This window comes from Gobius niger, assembly GCF_951799975.1.
Source record: "Gobius niger genome assembly, chromosome: 12".
Classification (NCBI taxonomy): domain Eukaryota; kingdom Metazoa; phylum Chordata; class Actinopteri; order Gobiiformes; family Gobiidae; genus Gobius; species Gobius niger.
In genome coordinates, this window is record NC_136863.1 from 11837159 (window position 1) to 11844541 (window position 7383).

Consider the following 7383-nt stretch of genomic DNA (forward strand, 5'->3'; position numbering starts at 1 on the left):
TTATGGAAAGCAAACATTGATTCCATGTCTCTTCATGCAAAATCATAACTTTGCAAATACCATCACTTCACCTAATGCTACCTTTAACTTTCAAAAAAAAGGCCCCTGAACTATGTTGACAACCGTGCCGTCTTGGATTTACACCGTGAAAGATTCCCACTGCGCAGGTGACCCGAGCCCTCACATGACTTCCAGGCTGGATAAGGGGGCGCTTGTCCCAATGTTTGTCACATGCGATTATGTAACGTCCCTATATCAACAACTGTGATAACACACCATATGTAGTCCTGTGTAATCCGCTGACTTCCTTTACCGACCAGTCATTAAGAACATTGAATGGCTCAAGTATGGTGCCTGAGGGTGTAGTCATGGGAACTGGCTCTGTCATGACCTTTCTCCTTTGTCGCTGGTCTGATACAAAAAAAAAAAAACACTTGATGATAAACTGTCTTTTGAATGTGTACCTTTCAGAAGACTGATTGGAGAACTTAAAATTAAAAGCAGTTGCAGATCAGTAAAAACAAGCTAAGAAAATGCATGAAAACAAAGCAATACTGCTGTTTTTTTTTTAATGATCTGTCCATCTACTCTCTGACATCCTTACAAGTGCCCCTCAGTAATGCTCCATAAATAACCAAACAGGAACAGTCAAACAATAGTGTTCAAGGAGGAGACTCTTGACTTCCCCTATAGCCCAGACACCTGCAACATGTGGATCTCTGTGGGCTAGTAAAGTTCTGGTTTGGTCCTGAGTGAGTCCTGGTCAAATCTGAACTCAGTAGCAATTTAGCACAGCAATTTAATACAGAAAAGGTGTTGGCAGAAAAATCAAAAGTGATACAGATCTGGCAGTGTTTTTTTTGGTGTTTTTTTAGAAAAGGAAGTCGTTCACAGGTTGCACGGTTTTGCATCTTATCATGGCTTCCTGTCATCGCTGTTGCCTTGGTGATGTTTGTTTGTTTTAACACTGCAGTGACAAAAAAAAAAAAAAAAAAAAACTGTGGCAAGAGCAAGTAATCACACACCGAGAAAGATCAGCATGAGACAGATTGAATACTGACCAAAAAGGCAATGACAAACAAAAATAATCCTGATGAATAAAAACAACACAGCTGCACTATATTTGTCATTTTCGCTTTTGTCACTACATTGGCCTCACAGTTTGGAGGAGCAAACAGTAACAGCATCTGTCAACAATAGGTATGAAAAGACAGAAATGGAAAATTCTGATAGATGCCAGATCCCAACATCCCATATTTAATGCATCCAAAGTGGCTATGTTTGTGCGTGCGGAGGTGAGATAATGGAGATAACTGGTGAGGACCCAAAAGTGGGTTGTGGAACCGTTTTCAGTGGTTGGCGAGGTAACACTTGCCGCCTGTCCGTTTCAGGGGGTCGGGTTAAATGGTAAATGGTCTCAACTTATATAGCACTTTTCCGACTACATTAAGCACTCAAGGCGCTTTACAGCAAGGATCCACTCGCCCATTCACACTCGCATTCATACACCGATGTTCGCAGACACTGGGGGCAATGTGAAGTGTCTTGACACACAACAGACAGTGTTCACCTTCAGGAGGCCGGATTCGATCCCCTGACCTTCCGATCATGAGATGCCTAACCTGCGCCCTAACCTGCGCCACTGTCGACCGGTTAGGGATACGGTTATGATGAGGGTTAGGAATGGCAAATGTCATGTAAGTTGTGTTTCACTCACAAAGATCTCCCACATATTTTTTAGAAACTGGAGGGTCTTGGCTTTCAAATGAAGTATCCCACTCATAATATGCTTTGAGATTTGTGTATGCATTGTTAAAACCTATTGGGCAATTTTGGTCTGAAATCATATTTGCTTGTTTAACAAAAAATTGTGTGGAAAAATACAATATTTTTTTACGATATATGACAAATGACATGATTATTTGGGTTGTGGCTTGTCATTCCAGGCAGGGTAATGAAGTGTCCTGAAGGCACTTGAAAACCACTGGCTACAATCTGGCATGGCATGCTTACATGCGACTCATTTATTTTTATTGACATGCACTGTCATTACCAGATGAAGTCATAATGATAATTGAGGAATATAACCCATGGCCTTCTGCATCAGCACCAGTGGCAGAAAGCACCTTAGGCATCTTACATAGGCTACAAGGATACTTGCATTGCGTGGACCATCTGCAGCACATGCTGCTCTTTGGCTCTCGGACTGACAAAGGTCTGGCATTGTTCACATGAATCCCAGAGCCAGTCCTTCTTTGACCTGATTTAATCCTAGTATAATAATACTTTAGGGGAGGTTGAGTCTTCACATTCATTGCACAACATACTATTAAACTGGTTACGTCTGTTTACAGACTCAGTTCTAGTATTCATGGGAAGAATTGGCTCCCTCGATGCAAATATTGCTGAACCTTGGCAACTTCATGTATTTTCCTGACTCCAAACTGGATTCTTGAAATACAATATTTACCCATAAATATCAAAGAAAAACTCAGCTCTTTCAAAACCATTTATTTAGACTTCAAGTATAGTATGACATCTATGCTTCTTCATGATGCTTTGAGCAGAAGGTTCTCCTTTATTTCAAGTGACAGAGTGTCCAAATCTAGTGATAAGCAACGGCAGCCATAGACACATAAAGAGCCAGATTTAGACAAACCAAACAGAGAAGATGGATTAGACACATATAGACTTTTCAACTGAACAAAGTGTGGCCTAGTTCTGCCTTGGGAGAAACTCTGACATAATCTGAAGTGGTGTGTTTTTAACGGGTTGCTGGGTCAATGAGTAACCACTAAGGTATGACGCAAGAATGTAATTTCACTTTATTAAGCCTCCATGTTGATGATCTGCTCTCGATCGTTGTCATTTTGGTCAAACAAGATCCATTTTAATGCGATAATGTGTTGGAAATCTAATCTCAAAGTACATGTGTAAAGGGACAAGTGCACGAGGAAGTAGTTACCAAGACATGTGAAGTCGGATGTTGCGTGTAACACCACTACAAGCACTTGGGGCGCAATCCCTCTATCTGCCTATCTATCAGCTGCAGTAAAGATGAAAGACTCAGATAACCTTTCTTAAGTTTTATGTGCGATTAGTTATCTTATCATGTAGGGCTTTTTCCCATTGTGTGACTAGCTTTCCCGATCGAATCTCAGTATTTTGATCACCCCTTGGACAGTATTGATTCCAAATAGGACAGCATCTGGAATTGAATGGGAATTTTGAGAATTCTTGTGGCTCAGTAAGTGTGAAAGAGGATATGAAACAGGGCGGGGAAGTTCTTTGCTAAATGAGTTCCCAAACTGTTCCGCGCAACATTGTCCTCATGAATGGGGAAAGCCGCAACAGTCGGAGCATGAGTTATCTTCAGATTAAACATCAGGCTGCTGAGTCAGCTATGACGCACCCATCATCAACTGTTTCCATGACGGTGAACAGGAATCTGGACACACAGAGGCAGATGTGGTGAGGACTTTGTGGCAGAGGCCGACCAAGAGGACCACATCTGTAATTCTGAACAGCAACATCCTTAGTATCACAGTACAGGATGGTGAATAAAACACATCTGAGTATAGTAAGTCTTCTACAAACATGAGTGGTATAAACAGCTTCAACAGACAGAGGTAATGCCCTTAGCCCAAACAAGGTAATGCCCTTAGCCCACAAAGCCAAAGGTTAATGATTTGATCCCTGTTCTGAGCATTTCCATGTACATTTATACCATTGGGCAAGACATTTTGCTCAGGTTGCCTGTGCAGAGTGCGTCTGAGTTTATGTGGTCAAAGGCGCTATTGGAGCAGATTGCGAGACACATTTCCATAGCAAGACGCTTCAAGTTTCTCTACAATTTTAAGGATTATTTATTCACTACTTCTACAATTACCAATCTGCAGCATCGGTTTCTCTGACCACCACCCACTTATACACACTTTAATTGGGCTTTCTAATATACACTTTCCCAATCTGCTTAGCTTCTACAATCTGACGGTAACAGCATTCACAAGGCAGTAGGGCCTGTCAGAGAGCAGTTGTTGAACAGGAAGTAGCTTATCCAAAACTGAGCGTAACAGCAGAACAAATGACTATAAAAGTGTGTCTTTAAAGGTGCTAATTCATATTAGGAGTAACTTTGTGCTTTAGGGTCACTAAGACTCCTTGCATTGTTATGAGTAATAATCAATAATGTACACGGCCTCTGACATCACGACTGAACTCAGGCTCACTCTCACTGATGTGCCTCTGTGGGCGGAGAGCTTCAAAGACCTGGCGCTGTGCTATGACAACATGCCCAGCTCAGGGTTTGTGTTTGCCCACTGGGACATTGCACGGTTGTTTCAGACAGTGTGTCACACATACTGTACATCCCACAGGAATGTCCCGTGTCATCCCCCGTCCACCAACATCTCGCTAGCAGATTGGGTCCCATGAATGAGGGGAGATGGGATTGGTGTAATCTTTATTACACTTATAAAGAGGAAACTGAAACCTCTTGAAACATCAACAAGACCCCAAACATCTACCAAGATGATGACGTCATCTTGCGATAGTGAATCACGACTGCGTGAATGTGAGAGTTTCATTGGTTTCACTTTAAAACTTCGAGTGACTTATGTAGGTGGAAAAGTGCTATTTAAGTTGAACCTTTTACCATTTGAAAAGTAGCTTGAACACCTTCTCTGTGAGGAAAGCCATGGGCCCCCCAGGGCAAGCAGAAAAGCTCATTTTACTCAGAGGGACTTTAAGGCACTCCCATAATTGGACATTTTGCACAAGAGGATCACAGTTTTAATGGGAAATGAGAAGTGACAGCATGGTGACTAAAAGAGTAAAACAGAAGAAATCCCCTCAACAGAGTGACGATATATCCAATGTTTAGATGGGCCAAGTAACTTCTGAGTAACATGGCTTTGTGGTGAGTAAGTAATGGCTCCGTAGGAAAAAGGTCAATCCCGTGTATGGAATTCACCAGTTATTTTACATTATAAGCCAAAACGTATAGGCAGTACATGTACCTCGTTGTCAATCAAATTGTAGATTCCTCTTTGTTGCATAAATGTGCACAGGTCCTGGTACATTTCTATCTACAATAAAGAGTAGCTACTGCATGTGTTGGGGTTGAACTTTGAAAACCCTGCAGTAAGAGTGAGCCGCTGGCACCAGATTCAGTACCAGAATCCTGGTCAGGAGAACCAGGGCATGGCCTGTATTTCAGGTTGATGAAGGAAATGCGGAACCTTCTTGTTGCCAAAGTCCTGCTTACCAAGTCATCATTACTATAGTATAAAGACTGTTCCATGATGCATTAAGAACATCAACAGACAGTGGTAGAGATGAATTACATTCTGTAGGTGCGAGACTGAATGATGAATGTAAAATACCCGCTCCTTTTTCGCTGGACGCACTGGCGAGTTACTCACACATTCCATTTATTGAAACCCATCAGGCTTCCATCATCGCAACACATCAAACAGCGTATCTCAAGGACGTCCAAATAACGCCGGAAACACAAGTGCAGGCGCCCACTTCCGTCGCCATAGCAACTGCCCCCGTCCCGTCCCGCCCGCATGCTGCGTGTCCATGAGCCTGACCTCCACTGGTACCTTGGTCCCCACAATAACTCCCCGGCCTGTGCGTCCAAATCTCGGTGGGTACAAATAGGATTTCGGATGTCTGGTGTCTGTCTAATCCAGCGGTTTCACAGAACAAGATTACTGTGGAGATTGAAGGCGGCAAAATGTCAGTCCACATCCAGAAAAAGCCAAGGAAATGTCAAGATGGTGTTTTGGTCCAGTGGCCATCGAGGTGGTATCGGAGAGGGATAGATGTGTTGTTGTTTCATATAAACAGTGTCATGACAACCAGGGATGAGGTAAAACTTGCCAAATTTAGATACAGACATACTAGATGGTATTTGGTAGATTGCAAGATAGAAAAAGGGCTCTTTCCTTTATATATCGGAGTTTTCTTTGAATTAATGTTGCAGTGTTGGCATATAGAAGATAAGAGGTGTGCAAATCTGGCCCATGAGTGGATGCTGACATTTGTAAGAGATGTCTTTGATTCAATGGACTAAATATAATGCCAATAGTTGATAGGGAGACTGGCTTATGCTGCCTTCATGTGCTCTGGTAAAGATGATCCCTTCCAGTTGTGAAGAGGAAGTTACAAGGGCATTGTCTCTTTTGTGCTTTTGTGTCATAGCAAAGTGAAACATAAATAAAAAATACACCAATAATCATGATACTAAATTATCACAAAGTCATCAAGAAATCGCTGAACTACTGCAACTATGTATCTGCTTTTGTAAAAAAATAAAATAAACACACGTAAAGAGAAAAGACAGTAGTAAAGTTGAGAAACTAAATAGCTAAATTCATAGTGTCGGCTTCATAATTAGCTGAGAGACCCAAATGTTGATTTTCGCTCATCTGTTGTGTTGAAAGGTCAAAGGTTATATCATCTTGGAAACTTGGGCATCAAAATGATCTCCCAGTTTCCCAGTGGAAAATACCAGATGAGGTGGTGTTCATGTGCAATTTTCTACTCGGCAAGTGGTATTTACGAGACCACATGAAGGCAGCATTAAACTTGTGTTTTTCCCACTATGTAAACTTGCTGCGGTGGTCCTTGGCTGTGGTTGGTGGATTGTGTTCGGAGTGCACTTTTCTTTATAAAAATATAAAATCTGATGCAAATAGTTTTGTTCTGTGTCTTAAAGGGACTATACGGAGTTTAAAATTGTTAAGACTAAGTATTTTCATCCCCCTATGTTCCAGCCATGTCCTAATGTGTAGAATGAGCTCAGACCTATTCACCACAACTGCCTCTAAAATCCTGCAGTCACCCAAAAAGGTGTTAATTCGGGTCCGAAGTGCCGTCATGCACAAGCTTAATATAGAAGCTGCAGTTACGCATAAGGCCTAAGGTAGCAGTAGTGAGCATAAAATTACTAACTTGCTTCTAGCCCCTTTAAAAAGGGGGAAATCATGAGGTCATTAGAATGAAATGTCTTGACCCCAGTCAGATGGTGACTTTGTGATGTGGATATTGCATCAGCCTATAGAGGCAACCATCATTTGTCGATATACTGTGAAGCCTAATAGCAACATAATAAAGTTTCCACTTAGACTTGGCTGGCCGTGTTAGAGGGCGCCGCGCTTTTATGTGAATGTACCTTGCGTCTCCGTGGTAACCGCTATGTTAGTCAGTCCTGAGGTCTGCCTGTAATCCACCCTCGGCTTCTCCGCCTGCTACTTTCATTATAGGACCCTGCTCAGCACAGAGTACACACGTCTTTATTTGATGCCAGAGCAACCAGAACGAAATGTGCCAGAACAACAGCCGAGAGATTAACAGATGAGTGAGATGCAAAATCAA